This window comes from Mus musculus, chromosome 3, assembly GCF_000001635.26.
Source record: "Mus musculus strain C57BL/6J chromosome 3, GRCm38.p6 C57BL/6J".
NCBI lineage: Eukaryota > Metazoa > Chordata > Mammalia > Rodentia > Muridae > Mus > Mus musculus.
The window spans coordinates 144,598,196-144,611,881 of record NC_000069.6 but is presented as its reverse complement, the minus strand read 5'-3'; positions in this window follow the sequence as shown (position 1 = coordinate 144,611,881).

Here is a 13,686-nt window from a genome sequence, read left to right as displayed (position 1 = left end):
ACAGGACTAACAACGCAGTTTTCATTGCATAATTGTGATGCAGACTGGGAAGCCGGCCCACCCTCCCACCGACAAATAGCAAGCATCCCAGACTTAAACATTGCCAGAAAAAAAAAAATAAGCTTTCAGTAATGAACTGTAGCTAAGTTGTAATCCTGGCTCTGGGGCTGATGGGAGCATGTTAACCAAGGCCCTGGGGAATGTCAGAGACGTAAGCTGAAATCATGTTAATTCCTGGGTGTTCCAGAAGCCTCTGTGCATCGACATGATTGTTTGATTTCATGAAACCCTGACTCGTCACTTCTACACAATAAGAAGCAAAGACTGGTCTCAATTTCCTGCCAAGCAGTTTTTAGGTCACCCCTGGCCAGAAACATGTCTGTTTAGGGCTATTTTAATTTGGAAGTGTACTGGTATGTGCCTGATTTATGCTCTTTGAGGAAAAATCAGTATTGTTCGGGATGCGCTGTAGTAGTTAAGACTCAAGGAGCAACGTGGCACTCAGGTCTGGAATGGGGAGACACGGAGAAGGCTGAGTTTTACCCTACCCTCTGTTTTAACTCATCTGGGATTGCTATGACAAAACACCTAACTGAGGCAACCCAGAGAGTGGCGATTCTCAACCTGTGGGTCATGACCCCCGGGGGGGGGTTGCCTAACAGGTATCCTGCATATTAGATACTTAATTAGGATTCAGAACAGTAGCAAAATTACAGTTACAAAGTAGCAAGGCAGTAACTTTATGGTTGGAAGGGGGCCACCGGCATCAGGAAGGCTGAGAAGCACTGTGATAGACATTTACTGGGAGCTTAGAGTTTCAGAGGGTGGATTCATGACCATCACGGCAGGGAGCCCGGCAGCAGACATGCAGGTATGGGGGTGGAGCTGGAGCGGCAGCTGGGTGCTTATGTACTGAGCTTTGAGCTTTTGAAACCTCAGAGCCCACCCCAGTGACACACCTCCTTTAACAAGGCTATACCTTCTTATCCTTTTCAAACATTCCCAGAAACAGTCAACCATAAGAGCCTAAGGGGCCATTCTTATTCAAACCACCCCATCCTCCCTCTGTGTGGCTCTGCTCTTGCCAATCCCTCTCCTCCAGACTCTCGCTCCTGTGTTTGCAGCCATGCTTCTCTATGGCTCTGACCCATGAGCTCTCGCTCATACTGACTTCTGCCTCACTGGCCATCTCTGCCTCCTCCCCCTCCTCCTCTTGCTCATCCTCTTCCTTCTCTTATTCTTCCTCCTTTCCATCTCCTCCTCTTCCTCCTCCTCGTTTGTAAGTACCCTCAGTCTTCCTTTTGGATAAGCCACACCTTCTTTGGCTTTACAGCCAATCTAGCTCTTTCCTAGAATTGTTCTCATTTCTCCAAAAAAAACCCGTTCCACTCTTCCCTCCACCCAATTTCTTTTCAGCTCACGTCTCTGTCACCCTCTTGGATCCTACTGTGTGGCACTGTCGTGGGTTGAATTGTAATATTCATTAGTCCTAAACCCTAGTACCCAGCATATGACTGCATTTGGAGACTTGAGAGAGAGAATTAAATTAAAATCCAGTCATTATGGTGAAACATAATCAATACGATCAGTGTGTTATAAAAAGGCATAATTTGGATATCTTTTTATGCCCAAAGGGGAGACTATATGGTCCAGGAAGTAATCTATGATAGCACACTATCAGTTTATCAAGCACATAGCAAGCAAAAGAAAAAGAACAAACAGCAGCTGACAGAAACAGCAGTCAGAGAGCAAAGTATTTTCAAAACAGAAGTTGAGAACATCTGACAGAGACGAGTGGAAAGGCTAAGACCATCACCGAGGGCTTCAGCATCCTGCAGAAACTGACCGTGAAGTTGAGGTGGTCAGCCGAGATGGAGGGTCTCCCGGTGAATGAGCTTCTTATGGCAGAGCTTCCAGTTTCTCCACCACTGTGGGCATTGTTACAAAGGAGAGTTCAGCATACTGGAAGTAGCTTACCTTCTAGTTGTTCTCAAGGACACAGTGCCTTTTCTCTTGTTTTACTGTTATTTTCCCTCACAGAATTGTGGGGATTGCCCATCCCCAGATGAAGAGCCTTAAAGGACACTTTGAGACCAGTAAATATTTTTGGATCTGAAGTCTGTGTGTGTGTGTGTGGGGGGGGGGGGGGCAACACTTCTTCCAGAACTAGTTGCTCAGTTAGCTCAAACAGCACACGGTAATAGTCACACGTACACACTACCACACTGGACTTGTGAACACACAGAGTGTACAGACTCGAGCTCACCTCCAAGTAAGAAAAGAGGTCTCAGAAGAAACTGAACCAACTAACTTTGATCTCTGATGGCTGGTTTCCTGCTGTGAAAATAAGAAGTTTTGTAAGACAACCAGTCAGTGGTACTTTGTTCTGACAGCCACAGAAAAGCTAATAATGGAGGCAGTCCGAAGGTGCTCTTACCAAGGTCACCTTGTATTAGTTATTTTTCTGTTGCTGCGGTAAAATAACAAAAAGCAACTTAAGGAAGAAAGAAAGTTTATTTTAGCTTACAGTCCCAGGAGGCTCGAGTCCGCAATTGCAGGGATGGCAGCAGGGGCAGGAAGTTGACTGATCACCCTTCATCCACACACAGGAAGAGGAAAGATGGGGGGGGGGAAGAGAGAGAGAGAGACAGAGACAGAGAGAGACACAGAGAGAGAGACAGAGAGAGATAGAGAGAGACAGAGAGAGACAGAGAGACAGACAGAGTCAGACAGAGACAGACAGAGAGAGACAGACAGAGACAGACAGAGGGAGACAGAGAGAGACAGAGACAGAGAGAGAGACAGAGAGAAACAGAGACAGAGAGAGAGAGAGACAGAGAGAGAGAGACAGAGAGAACTAGAATCCTAAAGTCCATTCTAGTGATGTATGACCACCATCAAGGCTGTACTTCCTAAAGGTTTTGTAATCTCCTCAAACAGATGGGGATGAAGTGTTCAAATACACCCTTCCTATGGTTTTCTCTCACTGAGATCAAATAGACAGAACCTTCTATAATCAATGTGGGGGTAGGGGATAGCTAAATGATAAGGAGGGGATATTTTTCACTCAATTCTCAGTTCTCTCTCTCTCTCTCTCTCTCTCTCTCTCTCTCTCTCTCTCTCTCTCTCTCTCACACACACACACACACACACACACACGGTTTAGGTAGAGCCCAGGGTAGGCTCTAACTTGTTTTTTAGCCAAGGCCGTTTAGCTGTGAACTCTTGGCCCATCTTCTGCCTCCACCACCCAAGTCTTAGGATTACACCTGGGACTTTCCAGTTTATGAAGTAAGGGATTAACCCCTGCCTTTCTGTGCTCCTCCCCTGGGGCTCTAGGAAGAGAATATAGGAATATTCTTGCTTCCTTTCTTCCTCACTGGCCTCTCATTCCTTGCTGTCCCTCTCCGACAGGATGGATCCAGTGCTGTAGTACTTCCCCCATCACTACAATCCTCCTTAGGATGCCCTCACTCCTTATGGTTTCATACAGTGAGATCCAATGGATGGAGCCTCTATAGTATCTGTGTGTGTGAGAGAGAGGGGGTGGGGCGGGAGGAAAGGGAGAGGGAGAGGGAAAGAGAGAGATAAGAAGTAACCTATGAGCAATCCAATGTAATAAGGAAACCAGTCAGCATGGCACAGTGTGTATACTAAAGTTTATCCTTGAAAATGCCTTGGGAGAGCACCTAGAACCAGGCATGGCAGGAGAAGTTGCGTATTCACTAGTGTGAGAACTGAGACAGAATGACGATGATGGGCATTTCCCCTCTCACCTACTTCGGGTGGATACACAACTCTACTCACACACCCTCTCTAGTGTGCCAAGTGTGCATGGTTGTGTTTGGACCATTAGATGTATGGATGGTGAGTTGTATTGTTCTAGCAGTTTGGTAAGGATTCTAACCCTTTCCTTTTCAGAGCCCCTTCTGAGCTTCAAACATACACAGCCCAGTCCACCTGAGCATCTCTCCCATCTCAGTTACTTCTTTAACGGGCATGTGTGAGTGCCTGCATGCTCTGTATGAGTGTGCACCACCGATGTGCCTGGTGCCAATGGAGGCCAGAGGTGTCCCAGATTCTGTGGAATTGGAAGTAAAACTGGTTGTGAGTCTCCACTGTGGCGTCTGGGGACTGAAGCTGGGTCCTCTGTAAAAGCAGTCAGTGCCCTTAACCACAGCCATGTCTTTGGCCCCCACCTCTCCTCCTGAACCCAAGGTCAGAGGGATTGTTTTTAATTTCCTCTTCACTGGATAGTTCTGAATGGTTTCAGCATCTGTGGCCCGGTCAAGTCTTCCTTGCACCTGGTCCTATTTCCTCTCCATCCTGAGATTTGGGGGACAGTTGTAGTGGCACACATCTTTAGTCCCATCACTCAGGAGGCAGAGGCAGGTGGATCTCTGTGAGTTCAAGGCCAGCCTGGTCTACATAGTAAGTTCCAGGACAGCCAGAGCTACATAGTGAGATCATGTCTGTGGCTGGGGGTTGGGGGGCTGGTGCTTTGGGTCAAACTCATCTGTGGCCCTAAAATCACATTGGCTTCTATTGAGTCTGGAGAAGAAAAGGAAATTGGTTGCCACTATGTGAAAAATGAGGAAGTTTCACATTTAAAATTCCAATGTCTTATTCTCTTGAGAAACTGTTTGGTAATAGTCTATCTATGCTCAGGCATAGAAAGGCACGAGCTACAGAGAGAGCAGCTATTTTCCTTAGATGGCACATATTCTGCATATGTGGCACTATTAGAGACATTCAACTTCTTGTACCAGCTTCCATGGCTATTGTAACTGGGAACTTCCAATTCATTTTATACACATGTACTAATTACATTATTACATTAATATTTTACTTACTAATGCCGTGCTCTAATTCCGTCACTGCTCTCAGGCTGTTTAAAAAAAAAACCCACACGAGTATTTCTTGTTATTAATCTGGAGCAGCACCTATTGAAGATTCTCGTGCTTTGCTGAGTACCTGACAAGCTGGCTATCCTCACAGCCAAAGTTACTTAAAACACGCATATATGATGGTGTGAAAATGCTGAACATTTGCTCAAGATCCTGCACAGGGCAGTCCTGCAATGTGTTACTTTGTAGTGATTGTTAACAGTCTAGTTAGTTACAGGGGCTTGAGAGAAGGCTCAGCTGTTAAGAGCACGGGCTACCTTTTCAGAGGACCCAGGTTTGATTCCCAGGACCCACACAGTGGCTCCAATCCCCAGGGATCTAGCGCCCTCTTCTGGCCTCCACAGTCACAGTGGCCCAATTGTGCATGGATAGATACACGTGCTGGCAAAACACTCGTATACATTAAGTTAATGTATATGTACAGGGGAAGTGGGGCTGAGAGGGTGAGGGAAGTTTAGTTTCATGCTCTGTACTTTGTAGCAACTTCCAGTGGGAAGTCTAATATACTCTAAATTCTGAGAATCATGGATCTCTAGGGGTAAAGCTAAACATTTCTTTATTACTTTATTAATTATTAATAATATTAATTAATTAGCTCTTAAAAAGTTGTTTGTTTAACTAAACTTTTGTGAACTATGCCATAATTTAAATATGCCTTGGCTTGCAAAGATGACATATCCTTCCATAAAGAGTCTCTCTCTCTCTCAAGCCGGGCGTGGTGGCACACGCCTTTAATCCCAGCACTTGAGAGGCAGAGGCAGGCGGATTTCTGAGTTCGAGGCCAGCCTGGTCTACAAAGTGAGTTCTAGGACAGCCAGAGCTATACAGAGAAACCCTGTCTCGGAAAACAAAACAACAGAGTCTCTCTCTCTTTTTCTTTTAAAGATTTATTTATTTCATGTATGTGAGTACACTGTTGCTCTCTTCAGGTACCAGAAGAGGGCATCAGATCCCATTACAGATGGCTGTGAGCCACCACGTGGTTGCTGAGGACTGAACAGACAGTGCTCTTAACCACTGAGCCATCTCTCAAGTCGGAGAGTCTCTTAAGAATGTAACAACGAAGCTCAGCCTGGCGTGCTCACACCTTTAATCCCAGCACTCGGGAGGCAGGTGTAGGTGGATTACTGTGAGTTCAAGGCCAGTCTGGTCTACAGATTGAGTTCCAGAACAGCCAGGGCCATACAGAGCAGCCCTGTCTCAAAGTAAAAGAAAATGTAACTCCTTTCTAGTTTCTTTGTTTAAAGTGTGTGCGGTGATGGTAATGTGCCACTGACTAACAGCAACAGAGCATCACTCAGGATAACAGAAAAGTCCAGAGAAATCTTTCAGCTCCATCTTAGAGAAGCTTTTAAGGGTTTTCTCTGAGGGTATAGGGAGACAAAGCACTAATGTCCTTTTGAAAATCACCATGTAGCAGATACTAGCCTGGATGGCAGAGGGGTGCCCTGTGTGGATGGTTGGTAACAAGTGTGAACCTCGAGCAAATTTCTAGTCTATTCCAGAAAGGGCAGGGCAGGAAGCAACAAACTCAAGCATAGGCCTGGTTGTGGTGGTGCACGTCTTTAATCCCAGCACGCGGGAGGACGAGGCAGAATCTGTCTGAGTTCCAGACCAGCTAGCACTATGTAATGAGACCCTCTCAGACACAACTGAGAATATAGCAGTAGCAGACACACCAGTGGGGAAATGAGTAAGTATAACAATTCTTCATGGCTGACATCCTCATCTCTCCTCCTGGCTGACTCTAGCCACAGCCACGTCATAATGGAGGCCTGGAGGTACCACTTGCTTGGTTTATGTTGATAGTGATCTAGTGAAAGTTACTGAGAACAAATTTCCCAGCATTCTCAAATGTGTCTACATAAGAACCGAGGTGTTAGATCATGGGTTTGGTTTTTTTTTTTTTTCCCCTAGTTTACTAACTCTGTAATGTCAGGCAGAATAAAATACCTAGCTACACTGAAGACACGTTACATCTATCACTTCCTTCTGTTCTAACACAATAACTCTGTTGAAAAAATTACTTTAATTCAAAAAAAAAAAAAAGAAAAGAAAAGGCTCATTTATTACCCAGTAACTTTTCCATGTCTGTTTGCAAATCAACCAGAAGACATATTTTACAACCACTGTGCGACTTACAGAAACTTCTGAGCCAACTGACATTACTGTTTTCAAACAAAAGATGACTTCCTTTTAAAAAATAATCTGTTGCCTTCCCTTGTAAAGTGTTCAGTGATTGTCTTCTAATTAGCTGTCAGAACATTCTATGTGCAGCCAAACATAAACACAACCCCATGTGTTATTCCTAATGAGGAAAACACAAACGTGGTAAGATACCTTGGGTAGGTGGCTTTGAGGAAGAGCTGAAGTCACAGATGGCCAATCTTGGAACACAGACTGCACACGGAACCTACTGTAATAGTTTAGATGTGCGCTGTGCTTTTCTCTGTAAACCCTTGTACTTGAAGGCTAGTCCATCGGCATAACGTGGCAGGCGTGAGTCAGTATCCTCTGGAGAACCAGAAACAATGGGACATATTATGTAAATTCTATGGACTTCTTTTCTATTTTAAGGAACTGACTCATGTAGCTGGAGGGGTCGGGACGTCTGAAGTCTACTGCAAGCAGGGCAGCCTAGCAGAACAATATTGCTGTCTTAAGTCAGGTATTTACAGAGGAGACTAGTAGTCTAGAAACCCAGGAATGCTGCAGACTTAACACAGAATTCTGTCTGTGTAGAGAAAGAAGCCTTCACCTTTGTTCTAAGGCTATCAAGCATTCTTAAGGTCATTCCCTACATTACAGAGGTCATTTTATAAATGCTAATCACATCCAGAAAGGACCTCAGTGGCTACTTCTAATGTTTGAAGAAAGTAGGTACTGTAGCCTAGCCAAGTTGATACATTAGAAGAGATGTTCAATTGCTACATGTAGATTGTATCCTGAAAATGCTCATTGATAGGAATTACAGAAAAAGTGACCAGACAAGCACAGTTACTGACTTGTGCAAGGGTTAGTGAGTGTCCCACAACACTTGCTCTGCTCTAAGGCTGAGGGCCTTGTACTGAGCTTCAGAGGTATTCATGTTACTCTCTTTAGTAGTTTACTCTCTTTAGAGTTTCTTTAGCAGTTCATAGCTGATTAGGTTGCTTTGCTTACATCAGATCTCTGAAAGATGATTTCTGTTCCTTCTTGCGTCATCAGAGTGCCTAACAAGTGGACTGATCTGGGCTTGCATGTTAGTGACTTGGAGTTTCTCAAGTTCCCCATGGGAGACAAATCCTGAGAGCAAAACCAAACCAAACAATCACGCTGTCCACCCCCAATGTAGTGCTGGCCGGGAGATGAGCAGTGTTTATCTTTTAAAGTGTTCTTGATGGCCCAGAGAGACAGATGTTTCCAGCACCTATATTGAGCAGTTCATGACTACCTGTAACTCCACTTGGAAGATCTGACACTCTCATTTGGTCTCCATGAGCTTCTACACGCGTAGGGTGAACATAGAGCCATACACAAACACATAAAAAGAAAACTACCTTACAGCTGGAGAGATGGCTCAGTGGTTGAGGTCTCACTGATCTTGCAGTGGACCCGTTAGGTTCTTAGCACCCATCTGACAGCTCACAACCCCCTATAATTTCAGTTCCAGGGGATCCAACATCCTCTTCTGACTCTGATGTGCCACATTCCTGTCCATATATATTCATAATTAAGAAAAAAAAATCTTTAAAACCTGCAAAATTTGGCATCCGCTGTACCGTTTGGATCTTGAATGTCCAAAGTCCCAATGCTGAAGGCTGTTTTGTGACGTGTGATGCTCTTGGGAGGTGGTGGAGCCTTTAGGTGAGGCCTGGAGGTAATAAGTTAGATCATTGGCTGCACGCCTGGAAAGGAATGCTGGGATACCAGGCTTCCTTTTTTCTTTCCCTCCCAGCAACCACGAGATGAGCAGCACTTTGCTGGGTGTTTCCTGCCATGATACACTGCTGTGTCAGACTCTAAAGCCACAGGCCAAACACTGTGGTTCACAACACGGGAAACCGTGAGCCAAAGTCTCTTTCCTCCTAGAAGTAGAGCATCTCAGGGATTTTGTTACAGTGCAGAATGCTAATAATCATGCTTCGTCAATAAGTCCCTGCTCTTTCCCTTGAAGCTGGGCTTTGTAACCCTCTGGGGAGATGTGGAATTTCCGGCCCCATGCATTAAAGAAGGGCAGTGGCCTACAAAATAACGTGTTTATTTTGGGAGCCCACTCGACAACCTGGGAGGAAACTCAGGCTGCCTAATGGAAAGACTGATAGCTGTATGGGTTAAGGTTCTCTCTCTGAAGAGGGGCCTCATAAAACAGAGGTGATCTGCTCTCACAGGGCACTCTCACAGGACAGATAGGTGAGCATGACAATCATTTTGAGTAGGTTTTGGAGTTACTGCTTGTAGTGGTTTGAATAAGTTTGACCCCCATAGACTCATGGGTTTGAACGCTTGGCCCACAGTGAATAACACTATTAGGAGGTGTGACCTTGCTGGAATAGGTGTGGCCTTGTTGGAGTGAGGATGTCACTGTGTAGGTGGCCTTGGAGGGCTCCTGTGTCCAAGCTTTGCCCAGTGTGCAAGAGACCCTCCTCCTGGCTGCCTTCAGATCAAGATGTAGAACTCTTCTAGTGAGATGTCTGCCTGAATATTGCCATACTTCCCACCATGATGAAAATGAACTGAACCCCTGAAACTATAAACCAGCCCCAATTAAATGTTTTCTTTTATAAGAATTGCCTTGAAGTACAACCAATTTGAGTTTATCCTCGACAAGCTTAAAAATAAATGAGGCTCAGACTACTGTTATTTCATTTGGCTTTGACAATTACTAGGGAGAGGGGGTAACCCCTAATCTATTCTTCTAACTGCTGGCCTGGCTGCCTCCTCAGCACTGTACCCCAGATAACTTGCTGTTTCTCCTGGCCACGTGCTCACGGTCCATCTCCCCTCGTGGCGGCTTCCTCCTCTCCTCTCATTCTACCTCCTCCTTCTGGTCTCTCCTCACTCCTCTGGCTTTTCCACTCCCAGCCAGGTAACTCAAAACCCACCTGCCTTCAAATCCCTCCAGTAATTGGCTATAGCCAACTTTATTTAACCAATAATTTTAGATCAAGGAACAAGGTTTGCACAACAAAATCTTGTAAATGTGAGAATTCACTTATTAGCCTTTGGGTAGAGAATTTAGCATTGCAATCCATAGCGACAGACCAAACCTCAACAGTGTTTCTTCACAGCAATGGAAACCCTAACTAAGATGCTGCTGCAACAGAAACTTGGCTGTAGAGGGTTTGGCTAGGGATTCAAGTCATTGTTTATAAGCTCACATTGGGCAGGGAGAGGCAGGAAAGCCCTTCAGTCTGGGCTGTAGCCATTTTGGAGATGCTCAAGCCAGGAAGAAAGGGACCAGAATGCAGTGCGGCCAGAAGAGATCTCAGATGTGGGATGGTAAAGAAAGGGGTTCATGATTTAGATCAGACATGACCTGGGATCCTGGGTCGGAACACTGGCTGGGTGGTAGATGAGACGACTGGTGCACGCTTGTAACCAGCACCCAAGAGGCTGAGAGATTCCAAGTTCTAGGTCAGCCTGGGCTACAGATCTTCTATGGAGATCTAGATTTGAGATTCATGTTGGTGAGATGTCAAATGTCTGGAGTGACTCAGGAGGCAGTTGCAGAAAGATCAGTTGACCCCAGAAATTCAAAACCCGCCTGAACAACAAAGGGAGACCCTATCAAAAGAGCAGAGGGCCCAAGGAAGAGGGGGAACAGGCGAAATTCCCTGTTTCACAAGCTAGTAAGTATTCCAAGGGTTGCGCTTATACAAATGAACCCTGGAAACTCAATTTAACATTGATGCTTAGGTTTGTTTTCCTGCAAAGGAAACTGAGTAGTTTTAAAAAGCAAATTGGAAAAAGGATGTGCAGGACATTTGAGGATCTTAACTGAAGAGATTACCTTCCAGGCTTCTGTGATCAATGATTGAGCTTCAGTGATCAATGACTGAGCGGCAGTGATGATACCCGCTGCCTGTCCATGACCCTTATACTGAACTTGCTTTGTCATTGCCTTACTTAAGGCTTCTTGTTTTGAGAACTGGAATACAGCTAAATTGTTACCATGGCACGCACCGTCACCTTTGCCTCCTCTCCAAGGTCATTTCCCATCACTTTTCTTTCTGGGCTGTCAGACATGGTGACCGTCTTTAGGGTATGGGAAAGGCTAGACTTGGGCTGAGGAGACTGCTCAGTTGTTAAAGCACTGGCAAGCACAGGGGCCTGAGCTGGATGCCAAGTAACCTTAAAAACCAAACCAAACCAAACACCAGAAAAAAAACCCCAAAACCAAACCCAGCCAAACAAACAAAAACAGAAACAAAAAAATAAAAACCCAAACAACCCAAAAATCCTGGATGTGGTGGTGGTGTGGTTGCAAGCCCAGTGAGGGGCTACACAGGCCAGTCAGTTCACAGCAAGTGAGGCTCTGTTTCTATAAACAAAAGGTTAGGGACAAAAGGTGGGGTGGGGAAAGGTGACCTCTGGTCTGTACCAGCATCCACTTATGCACATGCATGCACACACACACACACACACACACACACACACACACACACACACTCACACTCACACTCTTACTCCCAGGTCAGAGGGGTTGTTTGTTTGTGCTGACCAGAGGGTATTTTCCATTTACTTTTTCTTGACAGCTTTTGTTTATTCTTTTAGGCTTCAGTTTGCCACCTTCTCAAAGATCCCCAGCCATATCTGTCTCCTTTGTACTTTTCTTCTATTAACTTTATTATTTTAACCGTAATTGTGTGCTTTGATTTGGGCTGTTTACAGGTTGCCTCTGAGCAGAGAGTGAATGCAATCCGTGCAGTCTCACGACTGAAGCTGGGGTCAAGGAAAAGAACAGAGTGCAGAAAAGGGGACCGCAAGATGTAAAGAAAGCCATCTTTACATCTTTACCATAGAGTGGGAAGGAAGGTCTTAACTCAACCATGGGTCCTGGTGCTGTGACCATACAATAAGGAGTATTTCCTTCAAGAAATGCCTGGAAGCTAGGCAAGTCTTAGAACTTGGAAGGTGAGGCAGGCGGATCTCTGAGTTCAAGGCCAGCCTGGCCTGGAGTGAGATTCCGAACAGCCAGGGCTACACTGAGAAACCCAGACTTGAAACAGACCCCCCACCTCCCCCACCTCAGGACATGCAGGAATTGCTGCCTTTCCAGCCGGGAATGCAAAATGGAAACAAGCCACACTGGGAATGCTAACACTTCCTCAACAAGTCAACATCAGGCCAGGAGGCTGGAGTTACATTTTGATGTTAGGGGACTTGCCTAGCATATGCAAAGCCCTGGGTTATAGCCTCAAGCAGTAATAGAGACAAACACATTTCTACTCTCATACTTACGTAAGAAAAATAAAACCCGTCACGCTCAGAACCTAACAGTATATGGTGGAGCACATACAGATTCTATCTGGTTATAAAGACACAAGACTGTTCTTGCACAGATGAACCCTGATGGGACACTGGAGTGGTGTGTGGATGGTGGAGCAGGCATGGGGAATGACTGGTAATGGGACAGGATTTCCTTCTGGAGTGTTGAAATGCAGACAATCCACCCATGGTTGTGCAGTTCTGAACATGTTAAGAGGTCACAGGATTGTGCACTGTAATGGGTGCACTTTATTAAGGGAGTTCCATTTCAGTGAAACTGCCTAGAAGCCCAGCTGACTCCCGTGTTCTGCAGTGTCAGTGAGAAGCGCCTCAGGCCTCACATCTATCAGCCTATGCACACACACCCGTCTACTCTGAGAGCACAGGGCCTCACGTCTATCAGCCTATGCACACAGGTCTACTCAGAGAGCACAGGGCCTCAGGTCTATCAGCCTATGCACACCCGTCTACTCAGAGAGCACAGGGCCTCACGTCTATCAGCCTATGCACACAGGTCTACTCAGAGAGCACAGGGCCTCACGTCTATCAGCCTATGCACACCCGTCTACTCAGAGAGCACAGGGCCTCACGTCTATCAGCCTATGCACACCCGTCTACTCAGAGAGCACAGGGCCTCACGTCTATCAGCCTATGCACACCTGTCTACTCAGAGAGCACAGGGCCTCACGTCTATCAGCCTATGCACACAGGTCTACTCAGAGAGCACAGGGCCTCACGTCTATCAGCCTATGCACACCCGTCTACTCAGAGAGCACAGGGCCTCACGTCTATCAGCCTATGCACACCCGTCTACTCAGAGAGCACAGTGCTTTTGAGTTTAGAATCGCCTTTCAGCTCCAATCTTCTCAACAGGATAAGGCAGATCTTGCTCAGAGGTCCTTATTAAAAATCTCTGCCTAATTTGGGGAGATAACAAAACAGTTAAAGTTAGCAGTAACAAAATTTTAACAGGGAGAAGAGTCACAAATATCTGTGAACTTGAATAAGCTCAACCACACACCAGGAACTGGCTATAAAACGGTGCTTTTTAGAATACAAACTCCTTAGTAATCAGTTTCTTTCTTAAAAAAGCCATTCCTTGATTTTAACTGGCCAAACCCACTTTGAACTGGCCAACTTGAAACTTGTAATTACCATGTAGGACTAAGCAGATACCCATCAGCCACAGCTCCTGGGAGGCTTGAAGCTCAGATACTGTGGGTTCAGCTTCTGTGATCTTTCTACACTTGAAGACAACAGACTTCTCAGGCCTCTTTTCAGCAATTCTCCCCCCTCGGCCCTTGCCCAG